A 24,029-nucleotide genomic window follows, 5' to 3' on the forward strand; every position below is an offset into this window, starting at 1 on the left:
CATGGGGAACTCAATCAAGCTAGGATAAAAGCGGCAAAGCCACAACAAAAGACGCTCCCGGAGTCCCGAACACAGAGGACAATGAAGATGCATCCCTCTTAGATACTATGAAACTGATTATGACAAATGTAAAAGCCAATGAGAGGCTCAAAGACAGATGAAAAAATAATTAGTTATTCAGTAAGTGCCACCCCTCAACCAGCACCTATTTCCTCAAAATAAGAGCCAGGGAGAATGGAGACTAAATGAAGCCAGAGATTGAATGTGAGTGACAGGAATACTTCATGGATTTTTAATTTTTTTGCGTGTGTTTCAAGAGTTTCTTCATTTTGACTATTAGCTTTAAATCGCGATTTACATAAAACAGTTTCGATGTTTTTCTTGAGAAAGGATACATAAAATAATATTCCTATTTATTAAAAAGATATTACAACAGATTCTCACTGAATACACGTTTAAGGAAGGGGGATTCGAGTAAATGACTTCTTTTTTACATCATTGATTACAAACAGTTTCAGTTGTAATGGTAAACCAATATCCCAAGCATAAAACTAGTTTTATACTCAAGACAAGACTGTTATGCACTCGGGACCAAGTTTATTTCTTTTCTAAAATAAGACATAGTCAAATAATACTGAAAAAATTTAAAAAAGTTTACATGGTAGAAGTTTAAAATATACAGTATTACAAAAGGAAATGTAAACTAGAAATATGCGAAGAACTTGCATCTAACTGAGAGTAAATTCAGCTGTAAGCTCAACTGTAAAAATATACTTAAATAGTTTTTTGATAAAAATAAATCAATAATTTTGTGATTAATATAGCAAACTTAGAGGCGGAATGCTTCACTAGGATTACCCAAAATCAAACAAAGTAGCAAAACTAGATACACCCATGTATAATTAGATTCATTATTTTCATCAATACAAAAAAAAATAATTAAATAAACGTAGACACTACTAAAAAGTCAAATGATCTGTGCGCAGAAACTTTTCAAAAAGTGATGAATAAACTGTTTTGACACCTTTCAGTTTTGTCGAAATTTCTTGAAACCTAGTGATAAAAGATGATGTTTATCTGGAAAAGGGATTTCCAGTATTTGATTTAGGGAATATTTCTTGGGTTAGGGGGTTGTTGATTTCATTTTTATCCACACAAACGGACTAAGTCTATATTCTCTATACATTTCACATTTATGGCTTTTAGTGTCACCAGAGCCATGATTATGTCAGAATTAAAGTAGGCGCAAAAGTGCAGTTCTAAAAAATATGTACTCGCTAAATTGCCACTTCGTATATTGCCATGCTATATATTTTGACAATTTGGACTTTGCTATCTAAGACAAAGCCGCTAAAGACTGTTCGAGCTTTCGTCGTTACTTGAAATTTGTGCTGAGTTTCCCGTTGTTTTGCAGCAATAGATTCATTTCACAAGATATCCTGTTCATTTTCAGCAATTTAACTTTATTTCTGAGTGCTGTTTAGTTGGGTTTTTTTACGTCTTTTTGTTCTAAACATTTTTGCTTAATCCGATTCTTTTTTGTTAGTAAGCAGACAAAAATAATTTTATATTATAAGTGCAGCTAATTTATTTTCCGTTTTCTTTTTAAGCACGTCCAAAAACGAGAAACAACTAAAAAGAAATAGAATCTAAAAAATATAGTCATATCCAAACAAAGAACACAACCAAACATTACAAAAAGTCGAAGTAAAAGGTGGGAATAGCTTGAAAAATGAGTTGGGGTCACTATTTTTCGATTTATCCATGACGAAAGGAGAGATTTCACACCAGGTGTCCCTGAAATTTTCCACGTGTCCCCTAGTTTCCATGTGCGCTGACAAAAGCACCAGGTAATATTTGAAGAATGTTCGAAAAGCCATATCGTTGATTCTGTCTAAACAACGTCAGTTCCAGAGGGTCAATGAAATTAGAGAACGGCAAAAAATAAATAAAAATAGAATACCTGAGCATTCTCCAAAATAGATATTGAAGGGACAATAATAAATATTGAAATGATCTATGTAAGCTGTTGAATCAGCACACTCCAACTTCCATCGTATACTCAGAGAAGTATTGCTGACGCCATTAATCTCAAATTCTGTTATTTTATCAAGCACTGAAAAAGAAAAGTAAAAGAATTATCTCTTATAAAAGATTATCAGGGTTATATCCACACGGAATCATGTAATTGGGCAAGTCCGCTGCAGACTACTTTTGTTGATACTAATGGTTCTCTCAATTAATCATAAGCTAAACATTAGCGTGACGAAGAGGTTAAGGCAACACCCAGCCCCTCCGCATAGAGGATAATTTCCATTCACTAAGTTTTTCACGTCACTTTTTTATTTGAAAAACCTATTTTTTTTTTAATGTGGTTGTCTTAAATCCCTATTCTTCCCACGTGACTACTAGATGTTCCAAGGGCGCAAATATTTTAATGCTTAAAAAAGGTAAGCGTTTTCTAGAAATTTGAATTAAGCAGAACTCAAATAGAACAGGTAGGCGCATAGAATAGCTACACTTATAAAAGAGGAGCCCAGGGATTGTCCCTATTTAAATCACGACTCCGTTTTTACAACTTTTTCCATAATACCAAGTACTTCCATACAAATCACCTACTTTTTTTTCATTAATTCGATTTTGAACCACCCCAAAAAACATTTCTTCCTTAGAAAAATTAAATCATGCAAATGTGGACCATGAGCAGACTTTGTGTGTGTGTGACTGATCAGGCCCAGGACCCTTCCTAAATCTGATTATTCTTGTATTCCCCTATCAGCGGGGAAAATCTGACTATTTTTCTATTTCTGGCATTTTATCGAAATCATTCTCCCTTCTCCTCCCCCGATAAGTTCCTGATAATGAGTCTGTTAACAATACGCTCACTATCTATTCGTGAATCATCATTCATAAATCTACTTTACATCCATAAATAATATTCAACGCCCGAAGAGTAAGGCCTTAAAATAAAAAAATACAAACAAACAGGATTTAAACCATAAAAAATGGAAGAAGAGATAAGTTTTGCACAATCTGAAAAAATATAATTGCGTAACGTGCTTAGTTATTTCTAAAACATAATTATACCTGCGATTTACCTCGGAACAACTGAGGGAATAAAACAAAAAGACTTAATATTATGCAATTGTATAACAAGCTGTGAGTTGCATAACCAAAGAACAAAATCAGTATCCTATCGACTCCCATTAAAAGACGGCTTTAAGCTGTTCCTAGGCAGAGGGAAGAGGATGGATGTAGTGACAGTTCTGACCTCTCTTACGCCAGGGGCAAAAATCTTTCCCCCAAAAATTAGCAGGCCATATTTTTGGTATTTTCATTTGTTAACGAAATTTTCCCTTTATTTAAATCTGACTTTTATTACTTTATCCTCAGCCAATTATTCCTTTCCACGTTGCTAAACCATTAAACTGAAAGTTTTCAGTCCATACTTCAAGCCGTCCCTAAGATAATGGTGATACGCGCTTTTGACTACCTGCATGCACATAGCATGTTTTGATCCTTTTTAACTTTTTAAATTATCACCTCCATATCCTCAGCCTTAGTAGTAGTCGCTACAGAAGCAGCAGTTGTAGTAGCAGTAGCTGTTATGGTAATAGTAGTAACAATAGTAACAGCAGGAGCAATACTAGTAACAGTATTAGTATTGTGCGAATATTTCATATTTGGTCAATTGATTACCCCACCCCATCATTCCCTGAAGGTTCAAACTTAATACCTTCAGTCACTTCTGAACTGAGTCCTTTTGACAACCTGTATACACATAACGTGTTCTGATTTAGTCGAATACTTCCCTCAACGTTATTTGAAGGCTTCACCTGAATGTCCTTGGTTTTTTTTTAGCACTAAAGGTCAAACACACCCCCTATTCCCAATAACAAATACTACATGTAAACAATTGGCGAGTTGCACATCTTACTGGCAATACCCCGCGGACTGTGGGTGGCGGGTGTTATATACCCAGAAACGCAGACTCTAGACCTTTCAACTATGCTGACTAAAATGGCTATCACAAAATTTTGATTGGATTTGTTTGAGGAATGAATGTGCGCGGGAGGGGAGCTTGTTGCCCTCCATTACTTATGACTTAAAAAAGGCGCAAAACTTTCGATTCGAAGTCGAATGCTTTCTTTCCGGAGTTTCTATGATAACTTCTTATATACGAAATGCCTTGAGGATATATATATATATATATATATATATATATATATATATATATATATATATATATATATATATATATATATATATATATATATATCAATTATACATTGTGCCCTCGTCGCTTTTTACTTAGGCGGCACAATTGCATTGCCTATGAAAAATATCGAACTGAGGGATTCAAAAACCTAACCAATCAAGTATATAAAACAAAATGGAGCAAATAAGAACTTTTAGATTTTGATGTGCCAGTCAGCTAGTGAAAATAATGTCCATGATTCTTAGACCTTTGAGCTTTTGAGCATAAGCTTTGTCCCTAACCATATTTAGTACAGATTTGCTCAAATCAGCTTACGAAGAAATGATTTAATATTCAATAGAAGTTTTTTTTTATGGTGTGTTAATCTTTACTTTCAGGGAATGTCCTTAAGCATTTGTAAAAGAGCAAGTTAAGTTCTTTCGGATCAAATCTCAACAAGTTAAACTTGAAACGCCATTGTAACTTAACGGTTCAAATTTGATCAAAACCTTTTCAGACCACAGCCATTAAATGTTCAGAGGCCAAATTGGTTAAGTTCGCAAAACTAACAGAGGAGAAAGTTCCCTTTTTTTCATTTCAATATTTCAGCCAACACTTAAAAAAAATATTTCTGGACTAACTTTTTTTGTATTTATTCATGCTTTTGAGAATGAACTAAAGTACATTTTAAGTACACACTTTAGGTAAATTTTAGTAAAGACTAAGTGCAATCAGCTTCTAAGAAAATGAGCTTGCTTTAACAGGCAAGATTCTTATTTATTTTTACTTGTATTAGCTTCTATCGTTTGTGAATACTCTCTGGATGATACTAAGTCAATTCTGTCCTTTGTTCTATGACGCTAAGATCTACTTAAAAAAAAAAAAAAAGGAATAAGACAATTATGGACCTGAACAACCCGAAATCCATCAAGGGATTGCTAGGCAATGAAAATGATACTTACCGTTGTTTGAGAGTATAGTACAAGCTCCCCATCGCATTCCACTTGATATTCCTGCCAAGAATGAAGAAATAGCAAACTGATAAATTGCTTCTCTGTTTGGAAAGTTGACTCGAATAGATGTTTGATCAGAGGGTACATATGTCCAGTTAAGCGTTCCCTGAAAAATCGAAATGTAGCTCAAGTGAACTTAACGTTTTACATAACAAAATAAACATACTTTCAAGACCCTATTAAGGAGTCTGTTTGTCTTATTATCTATAATGTAAGAATTGTGTAGAATTTATTGACAGCACACACAGCCACAAAATCCCAAATAAAATACGCGCTTACGGAATCTACGAAATATCGAAGGAAAAAGTGGAATTCTACTTAAAATGTCATATTTACCCTTTCATTACAATATCTACCCCAAATCACCAAATACTACTGCTAAATATTCCAATTTTCAGTTCAACACCAATGAGTCGACATTCCCAAATTTTGATAGACCCAGATCTGCGACTTTTTATGTATGTGGTAGAGGGCATTAGTACTTTTTGTTATCAGGGTTTTGGACAAAACCATTAAGATGGAAAAAGCTGCCAGGTTTTTGCAGTCATGTACTTGGACCATGAGACTTTTGGGGCACCTAGTGGCTTAGGAAATATTCTACTGAATTTGAAACGCTATCTACGGACTTTCTACGGAAAACTTCCAACATATAACGGACTAAAAAAGGAGCTAGTGGAAACACTAGAGCCAGCGTGAGTGGGACTAAGTCAGAATTACTTAAAAAATATCAACTCATAAAAACTCAATATTACAAATAAAATACACATGTTTTTAGATCCTACTAAGGAACGTTTTTGGTCCTTATATTGATAACCATTATATATATATATATAATGTATATATATATATATATATATATATATATATATATATATATATATATATATATATATATATATATATATATATATATATATATATATATATATATATATATATATATATATATATATATATATATATATATATATATATATATATATATATATATATATATATATATATATATATATATATATATATATATATGGTTTTAACTACGTAAAACTTGCGAATATACAACATTCTTTGCTGTCCCATTGTCTTTGCATATAAACAGATTGTCAGGTTTACCGACTCTTGAACATGCAACATATAATGGTCCATGGGAAAACAATCTGTATTCAGATCTATACCTCATGATTCTAATGATTGCCCTTGAGCTTTGTTGATGGTGATTGCTAATCGACCATTCCCTGTCCCGGTCGTCATTTATATCCCCCTGTTTCCCCCGGTGTCCCCGTTGTAGTTGTGTCCCTGTGTCCCGGTCGTCATTTATATTCCCTGTGTCCCGGTCGTCATTTGTATCCCGGTGTCCCGGTCTGTATATACATTCGTTTTTTAGTTTTGTTTTTCTCCTTTATTTTTTTCCTTTTTTTTCTTTTTTAGTTTATTTAGATTTTTAGATTTTTTAGTTTTTTTATTAGTTTTTAGTTTTTTTTTCTTTTTAGTTTTTTTGTAGTTTTTACCTTCTTTTTAGTTTTGTTAGTTTTTTTTTTACTTATGTCCTGGTCGTCATTTATACTCCCTGTGTCCCGGTGCTTTGTTGATTGCTAATCGAACATTCCTTTTGTCCTGGTCGCTTTCTCTTTGAGTGTCGTCATTTATTTTTTTCTTTTTTAGTTCTTTTAGTTTTTACCTTTTTTAGTTTTTTTTAGTTTTTTAGATGAAAATTTTTTTTAGTTTTTTCCTTTTTTTCTTTTTAGTTTTTTATTGGTTTTTACCTTTATTTTAGCTTATTTTTCAGTTTTTTCCTTTTTTTTAGTTTTTTTATTTTTTATTTATTTTAGTTTTTTACCTTTTTTTAGTTTTTTTAGTTTTTTAGCTTTTTTGCTTTTTTTTATTAGTTTTTAGTTTTTTTTGTAGTTTTTGCCTTTTTTTAAGTTTTGTTTTTCTCCTTTATTTTTTTCCTTTTTTTTTTCTTTTTTAGTTTATTTAGATTTTTAGATTTTTTTAGTTTTTTTATTAGTTTTTAGTTTTTTTTTTCTTTTTAGTTTTTTTGTAGTTTTTACCTTCTTTTTAGTTTTGTTAGTTTTTTTTTACTTATGTCCTGGTCGTCATTTATACTCCCTGTGTCCCGGTGCTTTGTTGATTGCTAATCGAACATTCCTTTTGTCCTGGTCGCTTTCTCTTTGAGTGTCGTCATTTATTTTTTTCTTTTTTAGTTCTTTTAGTTTTTACCTTTTTTAGTTTTTTTTAGTTTTTTAGATGAAAATTTTTTTTAAGTTTTTTCCTTTTTTTCTTTTTAGTTTTTTATTGGTTTTTACCTTTATTTTAGCTTATTTTTCAGTTTTTTCCTTTTTTTTAGTTTTTTTTTATTTTTTATTTTTTAGTTTTTTACCTTTTTTTAGTTTTTTTAGTTTTTTTAGTTTTTTAGCTTTTTTACTTTTTTTTATTAGTTTTTAGTTTTTTTTGTAGTTTTTGCCTTTTTTTAGTTTTTTCAGTTTTTTTTTTAGTTTTTTATTGGTTTTTACCTTTATTTTAGCTTATTTTTCAGTTTTTTCCTTTTTTTAGTTTTTTTTAGTTTTTAGTTTTTTAGTTTTTTACCTTTTTTTAGTTTTTTTAGTTTTTTTAGTTTTTTAGCTTTTTTATTTTTTTTATTAGTTTTTAGTTTCTTTTGTAGTTTTTGCCTTTTTTTAGTTTTTTTAGTTTTTTAGCTTTTTTATTAGTTTTTAGTTTTTTTTGTAGTTTTTGCCTTTTTTTAGTTTTTTTTAGTTTTTTAGCTTTTTTATTTTTTTTATTAGTTTTTAGTTTTTTTTTGTAGTTTTTGCCTTTTTTTAGTTTTTTCAGTTTTGACGTCACCTGATCCAGTTTTTTCAGGTGACGTCACCTGATAATAGACTCTTTGAGCATCTTCATCGGCTTTTGCCATGGTAAGTTAATCAGTCATTGTAAACTTAAACATTAATAGATTTCTACGTGAACATACGTCTTAAATATCTTGAATGACGTCACCTTCAAAGCAAAAATGATGGCAACTAATTTCATGACGTCAGCCGAAACATGACGTCACCTGATCCATCCACAGATCCACACACAGACAACTTATTTTTATATATATAGATATATATATATATATATATATATATATATATATATATATATATATATATATATATATATATATATATATATATATATATATATATATATATATATATATATATAAAATAGTCCAACTATTTACACTACAGTTGCGACTATAAGATCAGCGTTCAAAACAAAATTGCATATTAACAACTGATATCACGCTCTTTTTTAATTTCCTTTTTCGTATTTTGGAAAGGGGGAGGGAAGGTTAAAAACATTCCACCCAACTTTACCCATAGGTTTGTCCCCATGGCATGATAATAATTAAGAAAATATTCTACCTTTTCGAATTTGCAACGAAAAAGAGAAAAAAAATGAAGTAAATTATTGACAGAGTTGTCTCAAATCAATACACATTTCAAAAATTGATCACAAGGATGTTTTGAATAAATTGTAGTTGATCAATATTTCAGATCAGAGCATTCATATATTTCAGCAAATCGACATTTATATTCCTGATTATGATTAATAGTTATTCTTTTTAGATACTTTCAATATATAGAAGCTTTTTAGTTTATCTAACAAAAAACAGTGCTTCAAAAATTGTAACAAAGACAACTCAATAAGTAATTTACTCATTTTACAGTTTGCTTGTGTCCGTACACTATTATATAACGCAGAGCATGAGGGATATCTGATGGCATTTTGCTTTTAGTTGAATGCACCTTCAACCTGCTCAGTGTCAAGAATGTTTTAGGTATATATAATTTCAATAATCAAATCAATGAACTATCTCAACCTCTCGCGGGTATACAAATGTAAAATAAAAAAATAAAAAACGAACGCGAAACTAAAATATGAACAAAACACAAATTTACCAATATATTTAATTAAAAAAAAAATAGCATTTTCCAAAATTAAGAATGTACCATCAAAAAAAAAAAAGAAAAAAAAAAAAAAAAAAAAAAAAAAAAAAAAAAAAAAGATAGATTTGTCTCTATCATTATATTTCAAAACTCTAACCACGGGAAAGAAACGTGGGAATGTTCGTTGCTATTATGGTTTCAATAGTTATGCAACAAAATGGCAGACGTCAACTATGGGATGGAACAGTTTGGCCAAATCAGCCATTGCTTCTCATTCAGAGAGAGCACTTTGAAAGAGACCGTGTTAGTACATTTATTTGTAGAGATGATTTGAATCATTTTCTTTGTAGCTACAATTAGCCTCGAAATTTAAGAAATAATATCTTGAACAATATAAATTCGCGGATAAATTATCTTCAGCAAACCTTTACACAGTTAAAAAGATGTTCTTTTTTTTATCTGGCTTTAAATAAAAGAAGTGAATTTCCAATATTTCTAAAAAATTACAAATGCTATACAAATAACACTTGAGCAATAATTGTGTATTTATTTATGTATTTTTTTTTTCTTGAAATCGGCTCCATATTTTTTTCAGGAAATTTGTATCCTGGTATATTCTGGCCTAAAAAAACGATCTAGATAGGTCAGAAGTTTGAGAAAATGTTTTAAGACCCTTAATTTTGGAAAAAAGATTCGTGTGTGACGTCATTTTGACTACATTAGTATTGCAATGGTGTTGTCACACTTGTCACATTTAGGTGGGAAAAATGAAGATTTTCATGTACGGAGTAGTTTAAATTAAATTAATTAAACAGCAAAAAATTGGAAATTGCAAAAATATTTGTATATATTTTAACAAGGGACTGCAACAATTCGAAAACCTTTAAAATGAAAGCCAAAAGTTTGAGGATTAATAGACAATCGGTGTTAGAAATCGGACTTGCTTCGATAATCAAATATTTTTGAAAAGACAGGAGTATGAAAAGACAAATCAGTATGACAAACTTATCTAGAGGTAGATCAAAAAAAAAGAAAATTTACAAGTGTCCTAAATGATAATTTATTGGAAGAAAGAGAAGTTTTTGCCCCACCACCTGAACATTTAACAAATCAGCAGCCTGGACTATCATGTAAGACTAGGCCAATAAGGGTAGCTAAAGCAAAGGGCATTGACATTAAATTCACAATGGGATGAGAATCAACAGCCTGGACAAGACCCAAAAAAGAAAATTTACAAGTAATTACATACAATAATTCGTTGAAAGAAAAAGAAGTTTTTGTCCCACTACCTGATAATTAACAAATCTATAACCTGGACCGTCATGTAGGACTAGACCAATAAGGGCAACTAAAGCAAAGGGCATTGGCAAATTGTCTGAAGTAATCAAAATTCAAAGTGAAGAAGAAAAAAATGGGATCCGAAGATAAGCGATAGCAAGAATCAAAACATGTCTAAATTAGGAATGATAGCGATGAGAATACAAATGCCCATCCTTTGGAACCACTTGAACTATCAAACGTAATAAGATCAAGAAAACAGCCCGAACAAATTAAATTCACAATGGATAAAAATCAACAACCTGGACTATCAAATGAGAAAAGACCCAAAACGAAAATTTATATGTGTTATAAATGATAATATGTTGGAAAAGAAAGAAATTTTTGTCCTACCACCTGAACAAATTAACGAATCTATAACCTGGACCATCATGTAAAACTAGGCCAATAAGGGCAGCTAAAGCAAACGCCATTGGCAATAAATCCACAATGGGTGAAAATCAACAGCCTGGACCATAAAATGAGGCAAGACCTAAAAACGAAAATTTACAAGTGTTATAAATGATAATTCGTCGGAGGAAAAAGAAGTGTTTGTCCCATCACCTGAACGATTAACAAATTTACAACCTGGACCATCATGTAAAACTAAACCAATAAGGGCAGCTAGAGCAAAGGGCATTGGTAAATTGTCTGAAGTAATCAAAATCCAAAGTGAAGAAGAAAGAAAAATGGGGTTAGAAAATAAGCGACAGCGAGAATCAAAACTTGTCAAGACTGAAAATTTTTACCATGTTCTCCTTTAGCCTTTGCCGTGTCACTTTGGACAAAACCAATAGGAATAATCCGTATTATCAAGACAAAACCAAGCTGAACTCTTAATATCACGCCAATCCAACTGCTAGACTTACTCCCTACCTTAAACGCAGCAATATTATTTTCATTCATAGTACAATTCACTTCAGCGTGCTTATCGGGTATACTATACAAGGACAGGGCCTTCAATAAAGCTTTTCTATTAGCCGAATCGAATGTCAGCCCATAATCAGTGAAACTGAGGACTAAAAGGGTTTGATGATTTAGACCCTTCTGAATTCTCAATCTACGAGAGGAAATTTTGTCGACACATCCTCTCCTCTTCCTAAGACTCAATTGTCTAATTTCTGTACAATTAGAGTTACAATTGTAACTCACTCCTCAGGGTAAGGTTTAGATCCTTGGTATTACGGTTCACAGTGACCTGAACTGGCGTTCCTACGATACGGTCATAGTTCAAAAACTAGCCTTGTTGTTACAGTCCTTTGCCGAATTGTGCTAATTTGCAATTCCTCCCAAACAACTAAAATTTTTAGCCCTTACATTAGATCAAATGCAAAATAAACTTGACCAGTATGGTGCCCAGGTGTCAACTCCCCTCAAAGTGATAAGCTCAATTGTAGCCAAAAACTAGCACGTAAAATTATTTCAGGAACCCAGTATGTTATTTAAGACGTTCTCAAGATAGTATGTCTAACGACCCTTAGACAAAGAAGACATGACTTTTGACTCCAAATGTCTATCGTTCGAAACTCGTCGAGATATTTTCGTTATTCCGTGTCAAGTATACGACTGAAGCCGTTTGTCTCCTTATTACCACCATGCAACAATTCTTGTGACAGGTGGCTGGTCACCTGTCCGCGCATTGAAATGCTTTTACTATATTATCTAGGAACTATTAAGGTATTTAATCAATGCATTAAGAAAGTAAAACAAAAGTCAACTTACATCACATTGGTAAGGTCTGTCATTATAGTAATTGCACCAAAAGATTATATAACCTTCAACAGCCGAAGATGTAGAATTATTCCAAACCAAATCATATGTACCATTATCATAAGAAACTTTAGTTAAAGCTCTGGGATACGGTACGATTTCGACTGAAAAAAAAGAAGGGGTTAATTGAGAAATTTCACTATTTCAGTGTCGACAAATGGTGCGTTGGAACAAAATAATTTGAAAGGTTTGATTGAAAGAAGTAATTTCTAAAAAAAAAAAAAAAAAAAAAGAAAAACAAATCAATCATCTTCCTATATAAAAAAGGGCAGGTTTGAAATAAAATCTTCGGTTCTAGAGGAAATTAAATAAAAATTTTTTTTTTTCAGCTGAAAATAAGGGGCTACATTAAAACTTAAAATGAACAGATATTATTACGTACATGAAGGGGGTTTCCTCCTCCTCAACACCTCGCTTTTTACGCTTAAGTTTGTTAGTACTTTTGAAAAAAGCTTCTTATTGTTCCAATTAAAGAACATTGGGTTTCAGAAGTTGTTCTTAAAGAATTGGGACAAAATTCAAACGAGCAAGGTGCTGAGGAGGAGGCAACTCCTTACTTTCAGCCGAAAGAACTTATTTTTTATTATTATTCAATTTCTGATGGTTTTTTAAATAATCCCAGGAAATCTGGCCTCACCTCCACGGAAAAATATCCTCCCCACGGATATATCCTCTAAATAATTCAATCCTATTGAAAATTTAACCAGGAAATCGCCCTTAACAACTCCACGCGTAAAATTGAGACAGAAAAGAGATAGCAAAAAATATAAAAATTTCATACAGAAATTTTGGCAAATTCTCCCAGGGTATAATTTCCCCTAGAAACTTCCTTCTCCATGGAAAATTATCCCTGTGGAAAATCCCACCAGCAGAAAATTTACCCTCCCCACTCGAAAAACTCGAAAAAATTTGTAACTTAAGGACCTTTCCCCAGGGGCTGTGGGGGATCACGATATCTCCAAAGGCATGGTTATTCGGCCTTTCAACCGTGCTGAACAAAATGGCTACCCAACATTTTGATCAGAGGATTTAGAGAAAAAGGGGCATGGGAGGGGGCCTAGTTTCCCTGCAATTTTTTGGTCACTTAAAAAAGGCACTAGAACATTATTAGGGGTCAATACGATCACCCCTGGAAAAAAAACAACAAACAAAAACAACAAAAAAACAAATTTCACATTTTTGTAGGTAGGAGCTTAAAACCTCTGTAGTAAGGTTCTCTGATACGCTGAATCTGATGGCATGGTTTTCATTAAGATTATATGACTCATAGGGGTTGTTTCCCCCTTTTTTTTGAAAATAAGGCAATTTTCCTTAGACTTGTAACCTTTGATGGGTCCGACTAAATTTAATGAAACGCATATATTTGACAGCAACATAAAAATACAATTATTTTGATGTATCTGTTGGTATCAAAATTCCGTTTTTAGAGTTTTGTTTACTAGTGAGCTGGTTCGCTCCTTACTTACAGATGAAAGAGGCTCATTCAAATGAAGAAGAGCAAGAATTTATTTCCAATTGTCGCTTTTGTTTTGTTTGAACGTTATTTCCAAATAATTTTTTTTTTGGAGGATTTAAGGAAAAAATCTAGAAAATTCCTCTACTTCAACCGTCCCTTACACCTTTCTAGCAAAAGAAGGGTCACGGTTCAAATCAAAATCAGGTTTTTGGGACGTAAAAAGAATCAAGTTATTACCCTTTCAACTAAAAAGAGGAAAAAAGTTAACATTCAGAAAAAGAAATTTTAATCGACAAACAAAACCTAACCCTTTCCATCCATATTCGAATAAAAAAGTGGTATGACTTTGGAATTAAATTTCAATTTTGGGAACAAAAAAAGATAACAGAAAACATGATGTCAATTGACAAAGTACCCTGCTCATTTTTCAACACGCACGATTTTAATTCTAAATAATTCAGGATTGGTGAAAAAATACAAATTTTTTTACCCTTTTCTTCCTTTTAAAAAGAGAGTATGATTTTAACTTAAAAATTTGAATCTGAGTACAAAGAGGTAGCGAAGTTCTGCACTATAAACAAAGATCAATTATCAGAAACAGAAATGTCAAGTGAAAGAAGGCATTTTATGAAAATTCTATAAATTTAAAGTTAGTCTCCCATCGTCTCATAAAAAAATTAGTTTTGATAAAAATCTTATTTTCGGAAAAGCGAGTCTCCAACTTTTGAACTGGCGAGCTAAAAGTTCATACACAGGCTCTGTAAGACTTACCCTAGAAGGACCTTAACTGAATAAGCTAGCTTTTTGAAGATAAGACTTTGTGCTATACTTACAAAGCTCTGAAGTACGAAAACGTTTGAGAGTGCAAACATCGACTTTCAATCTACTGTTAGATGATTTTACTTGAGAATTGTTATCCTATTATAGTAGAAATTATGAGACTAACCATTAGGAACAATTAGCAAATACCAGTTATTCTTTTTTCTGGTTAGCTTTATATTTAAATAATTACATTATATCAAGTAAGTGTGAACTAAAGCCATTATTAGCACAAAAAAGCTTCATGTAGAACAAATATAATTCAGAAATTAAAACTTATTACGAACTTGTCTCACATACCCTAGACAAGAGCGCATCAAGGAGTTTTGTTTGGGGGTGGGGTATTTTTTTCGAGGGGGGATGAGGTTTACAAAAACTTAAAAAAACAAATCAAGATTTGTTTATATGTATTTTTGTAACGTTTTTACGAGTCGGATAGTTTTTTTTGAGGGGAGGGGGGAGTAAAACCCTGAGCCCCCCCTGGTGATCAAAATCAATCTTTGAGTAGATTTAATGAAATTTATAATCTATAACGAAATTTCCATAAGTCAAGGATTCATTTAGAACCCTTTTCCTTGTTTACTCAATCATTAAAAAGTACAAAAGGGGTAGGGAACTCAAATACTGCGGTAAAATATAATCACGAACAACGAAAGAAATTAGCTAATTAAGGAAAAACTTGAATAAAAAGCTTTTACGTGTTTTGTTTACTTTTATATCATTTTCTCAGCCAAAAGAACACATTTTTTTTTGTCTCACCTGAAACAGAACACAAATAATTTGAGAACACGAATATTTTTTTTTCTCCGAGTTACAGGATACCCAGTTAAGAAATCAAAATTCGGCTAATTTCCGAACCTAACTTTAGATGACAAGAACTTGGTAAGAACAGACTCCAAGTTAAACTGAACCCTGAATAAATTTGAAATTAGCCCCTGAATTTGTGTTACAATGACGAGTTTCCATCGGCCGAAGAAACTACTCTATAATGAGCTATCTAGCCCCAGACGCAACAGTTAGTCAAGACCTAGGAAGCATCAGAGTTTAACAGGTTTTTTCCCACATTTTTTTTTCACTCAACATGATTACCTGATTGGATCGCTAACATTATCCTACATTTCAGATTTTGATATACACAGTAGGTGCAGTCTACGACTTGTACCCTGAAATAATCAAACAACATCGATTGCCTTGGACATCAAACTGAATTACCCAAAATGTCGTGAAAATTATCATCCCTATAAGACCATTCACACTAGACGAAACTGCTGCGAAACTGAATAAAACCGACCATCGGACACAAATAAGATTAAGATGGGTCACATCACACCAAAGCTGTACACACAAATCTCATTTCGGCATACAGCATATGCAAATCAGTCGGACAGTCTTTCATCTGGAGCTACTGAAACACCAAACAATCCCGTAGGAAAATCCCGTGAAGGAATTCCGTAGAATTCCAACCATTGTGTTTTATCTTTTTACATTAAATTTTATAAATAATAGAGACAAAACTACTCACTAGATCATAAAATTAGGTCTTTTGATAGGGTTTTCATTTTCAATCCAATTACTTCAATAGTTAGTAGCCATTTATTCAAGACCCATATTATGTGGATATAAACAGAAAAACAAAATAGCTGAAGCAGGTGCAATAGAAACATGACGGGTCACTTTACTGCTCGTGTTGCCACTTTTCATTGGTTCCCCCTTACTTCCTTTATGCCTTTCAAAAATCCAAAAATGAAGATTAGTGTTTTCCCAACCCCCCAAATGGTGTTGAAAACAGTTTTCCTAATAAAAAAAAAATTTAAGGCAAAGAGACAGTCGGACGACAGGCATAAGAAAGAAAAAACGTAAAATGCATTCTTGTATGGGAACTGTTGAAAAAATTGCCCCTCTTTCCAAAAAAAATTATATATCCCTCCCCTACCCCCTAAAAAAAATCCTGAAAGTTTCAACTTGATCAAAAACTCAGCAAAAAATACGTCATTTGTTGATGAAAGGTATTTGCTGCATCTAACCTTTTTAATGATTAGTACTAAGAAATTAAAAACGTTTACTCTTGTATGAGCATCCAAAAATGTACTACCTCTGATTGTGAAAGTTTGCCACAGAAATACTCGTTTTTGTAACCCATTGCAAACATCACGTGATTATTGTCAGACCATTGATTGCCTGGGTGTTATGGACACATACCGATTGTAGAAACTAAGATCAAAAAATTTAAAAACTGCGAGAGTACTATTTTTCTTAAAGATTTTCTGTCAAAAAGTCTCTATTTAACAAGAAAAAGAGATAAATATGTTGCTGATGGCAATACTAAAGCCAGCACAAAGTACACGAGTTTCTCAGAGACAGCACGGGTAATCCTGATTACGCTTAATTTACTCGTAAATCTCGGTAGCAACCTCGGCAAATAATTTTAATTCTATTGCTACTAATCAAAAAATCACAGTCAATTTTATCGTTATTTTCTGTTGCAATCTCAGGAATAAATGACAGTATTAAGCCAAAAAGATAAAAGATCTTATAGTAATAACAAAGAAAATAGTTCCATGTTTACCTTTTAAAGGAAAAAAGATCTATAATTATCTTATAAGACATTGAGCTTCAAATGATTTTTTTTCTCTCTTACGAGCTATCTCATTATCAAGAGACCTTCCTGGAATTAATCCATGAGAAATATCAAAGATAAAGAAAAACGAAAATACAAACGCAAAAAAAATAACTCTAATAAATAAATTTGAAGGATGAGTGGAACGAATTATCATACAAGACATTCAGAAGCTAAATTCAATTATTACGGATTTAACAAAACAGGAGTATAAAACAGTGAAATCATAAGAAACAAATAAATACATAGATTTAAGACTAACTTACCATCATTATAATGAGGAACAAGAATCTCAGAGGGATTGACTGAGGCTCCAACATTATTCACAGCAGAAATAACGAATGTGCAAGCTTCATTCCCAATATAATCAGATTTGGCATATGCTTCTCGTATATCTACGTTGTTTTCAAATCTGGATAAAACAAAAAAACAGGTCAGTACAAAATGGTAAGGAGAGTCCCCCGCCCCATGCTCTATTGAAACAAGGTGGTTTTCTGGCTGTTATTTTTATTTTCTCCTAGAACTAAATCAATTGTTTTTGTGGCACTTGGTATTAATTCTAGTGACATATAGCGATCGCAAATTCTGTCGGTCTGTCTGTCCCGGTTTTGCTACTTTAGGCACTTCCAGGTAAGCTAGGACGATGAAAATTGGCAGGCATATCAGGGACCGGAACAGATTAAATTAGAAATAGTCGTTTCCCCGATTTGACCACCTGGGGGGGAGTGGGGGCCCGATTAATCCGAAAAATAGAAAAAATGAAGTATTTTTAACTTACGAACAGGTGATGGGATCTTAAAGAAATTTGATGTTTGGAAGGATATTTTGTCTTAAGAGTTCAATGCGTGGACAGCTAAAATTGGATATTTTATGAACATTACTAAATCAGTGAGTTTCTTGTAAAGTGAATTAATCTAACATTTCACAATACTTGGCTTAGGATCATAGTGTCTTTTAATCCTGACCTAAGCTTCATAATTAATTCAGTGATCTTGTTATTTTGCAACAACTGGCTTGGGATCATAGAGATTTTTAATCCTGACCTATGATTCATAATTAATTCAGTAACCTTGTTATTTCGCAACAATTGGCTTGGGATCATAGAGACTTTTTATCCTGACCTATGATTCATAATTAATTCAGTAACCTTGTTATTTCGCAACAACTGGCTTGGGATTGTAATGACATATAACAGTGATCTATATTTATAAATTGAACGGTTTAAATCCGTGGTGGTTGAAAACAGGTGCCTTGAAAAGATGCAAAGTATTAGCGAACAATCGGAGGATCTGAATGACTTTGAACTTATATATTCGTCTGTGTTAAATTTTGTTCAAAGTAATTGGCTGAATTCGATTTCTGAGAAGGATATTATTGAATAATTTCCAACTGAAGTTCGAATGTTGTCGGCTGTAGCCTATTCACAATTAGCCTCTAAAGTTTCCAAAGTTCATCAGCGTGTTCAAATTTTGTCAGCAAAGTTGGACATCATGGCCTCAATTACCCTCAGTTACCAGAACCTGTTCGGATCCTATTAAAAAGAAAGACGCTATTGATAAAATCAATGGCCATGCACTTGTTTCCAGTATTCGCCCTGTTCACGATAAGTGGTATGTAAATATTGATAAATCTGCTGCCGAAGACTTCCGTGCATCTGTTCCCGTCATTCTCGCCGGTACGTCAACCAAAGAAATTTCTAAAAAATATTCGGCCATTATAAAAGGTGTTCCAGAGGATTATGCGATTCAGTCTTTCACAAATTGTAGCGGGATTGTTGCTGCCAAAGGCTGGGCTCTTTGCAAAAAACTTAAGCTTGATTTTGTGGGTTCTTTTGCTACAGCTGCTTATTTCAAAGACGGTGTACGAATTGGTTATGAATTCTTTAGACTGAGCGAATTTAAGGAAATTCCAAAGTGTTGTTTTAAGCGCCAATCGCCCCATCACTTCCAGTCTTCTTGTCACAGTCCCGCGCCGAAATGTGATCGTTGTGCCGGCCCTCATGTTAGTACGAAGAAAAATCCATGCAATGCCTCACCAAAATGTGCCAATTACAATGGTGAACACGTGTCCTTTAGCATGTCATGCTCCGTTCTCCATGGTCTTGCAAGTCAACAAACCTCTAAATGACTTTGCAAATTTCAAACATATCGCACTATATCAATGGCACAAAAAATAAAGATGCTTATATTGACGATCTGTACGAGAACTTCGACGTTATCTGCATGCAAGAAACCTTGTTAACCACCCCTAGCAGAAATTTTCTTCATCGAAGCTCTATTCATTCGGCTTTTACTTCTGATGCAGTTACCACGCGTGGCCGCCCTTCTGGAGGACTGGCCTGTATTTTAAAAAAAAAGTATTGATCTTTTGAACCCATCCCTTTTTTATTCGGATAGGCACGTTCTTGCTGTTAGAGTAAATAGTACTGTGTTTGCTAATGTTCATCTTCCATATAAAAATAATACAGTGGAGTCAATAAATAGATTTGCTATTACATGCAAGTCTTAAGTCCGTGATGAATCATGTCAAGGAAAATAAACTTGATTTTATAGTTCTTGGTGACTTTAATATGGATTCGGATGAACAAAGTTATCGATCCCAAGAAATATTGGAGTGCATGCCCCCTTACGTGATTCTGAAGAAACGTAAGGGGGCATACTCCTACATCCATCAATCTGGTAGTGTTTCTAATATTGATCATATAATCAGTTCGTCACATCTAGAATGCTCGATTATTCATGTTGATATTGAGACTGATTACATTGACCATCTATCGCCTTCATTTACTCATTTACTACTAAACTGAAACGTAACATTTGCAATGTTACTATTGGGAATTCCAAGTGGTTTAAATATCGTAATTGAAAAAGAGCCGATATTGCTTTATATATATTGTCTTTATCTACATTGCTTAGTTGTATTCGTGTGCCGTATCATCTACTCCAATTGCAAGTAAATTGGTAGTAAGGGTGATCTTGATAGATATTATGATGATATAATTAGATGTATGAAAGAAGCTGAAAAAATTACGGCTCCCGAAGAGCGTATTCTTAAAAAGTGCGGAAATCTATATGGGCTGCCGATCCTGAATTAAAGAATTATAAAATAAGAAAAAACATTGGCTTCGAATTTGGGCTGATTGTGGTAGACCTACAACGGGGTCTGTTGCGGATATAAAGCAGAAAACAAAGAATGATTATAAAAAGTACCTTAAATCCATTCGATATAAGGGTATGGAAATTCCAGCCTCTAAAAACGATTGGTCTAAATTGATCAAATCTGAGAAGCTGGATAAAAGCGATCTTTATAATAGTGATTCGATTTCTAGTTCAGCTTGGTATGTTTACTTTTCGGGAATTTTTTCCAAAATTAATTTTTTCGTGCAGTCACATTATTCTGGGTTACTTTCTTAAATTCTTCCGCCTTTGCTTCGTCAAGGCCATATTATTGCAGTATCAATAACTGCTGTTGAAAATTCAACTAAGCAACTTTGATATTGATGATATTAGTGTAAATAATATAAATCCAAAGTGTGTTGTTCTTTTATTTCATTTGCAGTTGTTGTTCCAAATGTGTTTAACATCTTCATTGGTTCTGGATAGCTTTTTTTGTGGAACTGTCACCTCAATTCTAAAGCAGGGAAAATTCCCTTCTCAATGTTCATCTTATCGCCCTATAACAACTACGTGTAACTTGAGTAAAATCCTTGAATATATCTTAATTCCTCATTTAAATGAAAATATAAATTTCGGATCGAATCAATTCGGGTTTCAATCTGGTATTAGTTGTCGACATGCACATCGAGTTGTTTCTTCCGCCCTTAAGAATAGCATGGCTGAGGGGTCGCCACTTTATATATGTACTTTGGACCTTTCTAAAGCTTCTGACAATGTAGTTCACAGTCAAGCTTTCTTTTCCCTTTTTAATAATGGTCATTTTTTTCTTCGTTTTTGGCATGAGAATTCTTTCCTCCAAATTAATAAATCAGGATCTCCGTTTGTCCGTTTATGTCGGGGTGTCAAACAGGGAGGGGTTTTATCACATAGTATATACAAAATGTGCATTTCTGGTATTTTAGATGAAACTAGACCAAATTATTTTATTGGACTCTCAGATGTTTCTTATCTTGCTTATGCGGATGATCTTTGACTTTTGTGTAAAAATAAGCAAGGTCTCTCGTTTATGGTCTCAAAAGTTTCACGTCTATTTTCTAAAATTGGTCTTTCTCTTAGCGTTGAGAAATGTGAATTTCTAGTTTTTAATGGCCCGACTTCCTCTAATGCTCCCTTAGCTTGTCACGGTTTTTCTATACCCTTTGTTTCCGCCTTTCGGTGGTTGGGTGTTACTGTTACAAATTCAATTTCTTGCCTACGGCAGTGCACTGTTCGTGATGTTCAAAAGAAAATTCAAACAGGCTATTCTAAGATAGTTGCTAATAAAGTGAAGCATGATAGACGTGCACTGGGTAGGCTATTTGCTACATTCTGTGATCATTCCGTCCTTTATCTTTCTGGTCTTTATCCCCTTCTAAAGAAAAAAGATGTTAATCAGATTCGGATTTTTTATATTAGATATTGCAAATTTTTACTTTATCTCCCCCCTTGGTATAGCAATGGGAAGATAATTCGTAAGTTTGATGTCCCTGATATAAGTGAAAAATTGGCCCTCCTGCATGGAAGGTTGTCGGAACCAGCTTTTTATCGTTTATCGCCTCATCATCCTTTGGTCCGTCTGTTCGGTTAATATCATTGTAGCGTAGTGTTTTTCTATCTGTAGTGTATTTTATTTGCAGTGTATTTAACTTTTTTGTTACTCCACAAGTGCCATAACTTGTTATGATGTGGGTTATAAATAAATAATAATTATTATTATTATTATTATCGGGAGAAGTTGGAGGGGGGAACCTAAAATCTTGGAAAACGCATAGAGTGGAGGGATCGGGATGAAACTTAGTGGAAAAAATAAGCACAAGTCCTAGATACGTGATTGACATAACTGGAACGGATCCGCTCTCTTGTCTCAAGAGCTATCATGTCTCAAGAGCTCTTATTTTAAATTCCGACTGGATCCGGTGACATTGGGGGGAATTGAGGGGAGAGCCTAAAATCTTTCAATACACTTAGAGTGGATGGATCGGGATGAAACTTGATGGGAGAAATAAGCACAAGTCCTAGATACGTGATTGACATAACCGGAACGGACCCACTCCCTTTGGGGGAGTTGGGGGGGGGGTTAATTCTGAAAAATTAGAAAAAATGAGGTATTTTTAACTTATGAAGGAGTGATCTTAATGAAATTTGATGTTTGGAAGGATACCGTGTCTCGGAGCTCTTATTTCTAATCCCGACCGGATCTGGTAAAATTGGGGGGAGTTGGAGCGGACTTAAAATCTTTGAAAACGCGTAGAGTGGAGGGATCGGAATGAAACTCGATGGAAAAAATTGTAAGTCCTAGATACGTGATTGAAATAACCGGAACGGATCCGCTCTCTTTGGGGGAGTTGGGGGGAGGGTTAATTCTGAAAAATTACAAAATGAGGTATTTTTAACTTATGAGGAGTGATAGGATCTTAATGAAATTTGATGTTTGGAAGGATATCATGTCTTAGAGCTCTTATTTTAAATCCCAGCCGGATCCGATGAAGGGGAAGTTCGGGGGGGGGGAACCTAAAATCTTGGAAAACGGGTAGAGTGTAGGGATCGGGATGAAACTTGGTAGGAAAAATAAGCACAAGTCCTAGATACGGGACTGACATAACCAGAACGGATCTGCTCTCTTTGGGGGAGTTGGGGGGAGGGTTAATTCTAAAAAAATACAAAAAATGAGGTATTTTTAACTTACGAAAGAGTGATCGTATCTTAATGAAATTCCATATATAGAAGGACCTCGAAACTCAGATCTCTTATTTTAAATCCTGACCGGATCCAGTGTCAATAGGGGGGGGGGACCGGACACTTTGGAAAACGCTTAAAGCGGAGAGATCAGGATGAAACTTGGTGGAAAGAAAAGGCACAAGTCCAAGATAGGTGACTGACATAACCGGACCGGATCCGCTCTCTTTGGTGGAGTTGGGAGGGAGGGGGGAGTAATTCGAAAAAATTAGAAAAAATGAGGTATTTGTAACTTACGAATGGGTGATCAGATCTTAATGAAATTTGATATCTAGAAGGATCTTGTGCTTTAGAACTCTCATTTTAAATCCCGACCAGATCCGGTGACATTGAAGGGAGTTGGAGGGGGGAAACCGGAATTCTTGGAAAACGTGAAAATCGAGGTATCTTACGAATGGATGATCGGATCTTAATGAATTTTGATATTTAGAAGGACCTCGCGACCCAGAGCTCTGATTTTAAATCCCGACCGGCATTAAGCCTCTGATTTTCCTTTTAAAGCAATCTATTAATTCTTAGAATTTTGCTAGAGCTCATACCATATGAGCTCTTAGCTCTTGTTGTTTTCTATTTTGACAGCATACAAAAATCGAATGAAAAAGTGCTTGCTCGAGAAAGGGGGCAACTCAGGTAAAGATTTGAAGACAGAAGTTTGCCACTGCTTGAAGTAAAGAAACTTAGAGTGAATCGTCATTGGACAACCGAGTCGTCCACAAAATTATCATCAATCATTAAGAAAGGGGAGCGGACTTCAATCTTTTAACGGAAGGTACTTTCTTGGTAAGATCTGCTTCAACATCTTATTTTTCCCAGTCTTACTACATATTACAGATAATCGTAAAAAATAAAGGGTCTCTTTTGATAGTTAATTCTAACATCTAATGACGCTTTTTAAGCAACAAAACTGACCGGGGAGTAAAAAAAAAATTAGCATCGTGCCCAGCGACACCAAGTCAAAATTTCAAGCAAGCCATTGAGCAGGATGGTCCATGCAGCTTAGAAATTCGAAACAT

The 24,029-nt window shown here is 33.7% G+C and overlaps 1 long non-coding RNA gene across 2 annotated transcripts in view; it reads right to left on the reverse strand.

The window, feature by feature from the left end:
* Positions 1-2,077: 2,077 nt before the first annotated feature.
* Positions 2,078-24,029, reverse strand: part of LOC136025655 (uncharacterized) — a 39,393-nt gene continuing 17,441 nt past the window's right edge. For both annotated transcript variants that reach the window (XR_010617135.1, XR_010617134.1), the window contains 4 exons: positions 17,392-17,537; positions 12,186-12,337; positions 5,161-5,317; positions 2,078-2,116 (listed from right to left, as the gene is read on the reverse strand). This is a non-coding gene — a long non-coding RNA (uncharacterized LOC136025655). The remainder of the gene's footprint in view (positions 2,117-5,160; positions 5,318-12,185; positions 12,338-17,391; positions 17,538-24,029) is intronic.

Source organism: Artemia franciscana, chromosome 4 (assembly GCF_032884065.1).
Source record: "Artemia franciscana chromosome 4, ASM3288406v1, whole genome shotgun sequence".
Lineage (NCBI taxonomy): Eukaryota > Metazoa > Arthropoda > Branchiopoda > Anostraca > Artemiidae > Artemia > Artemia franciscana.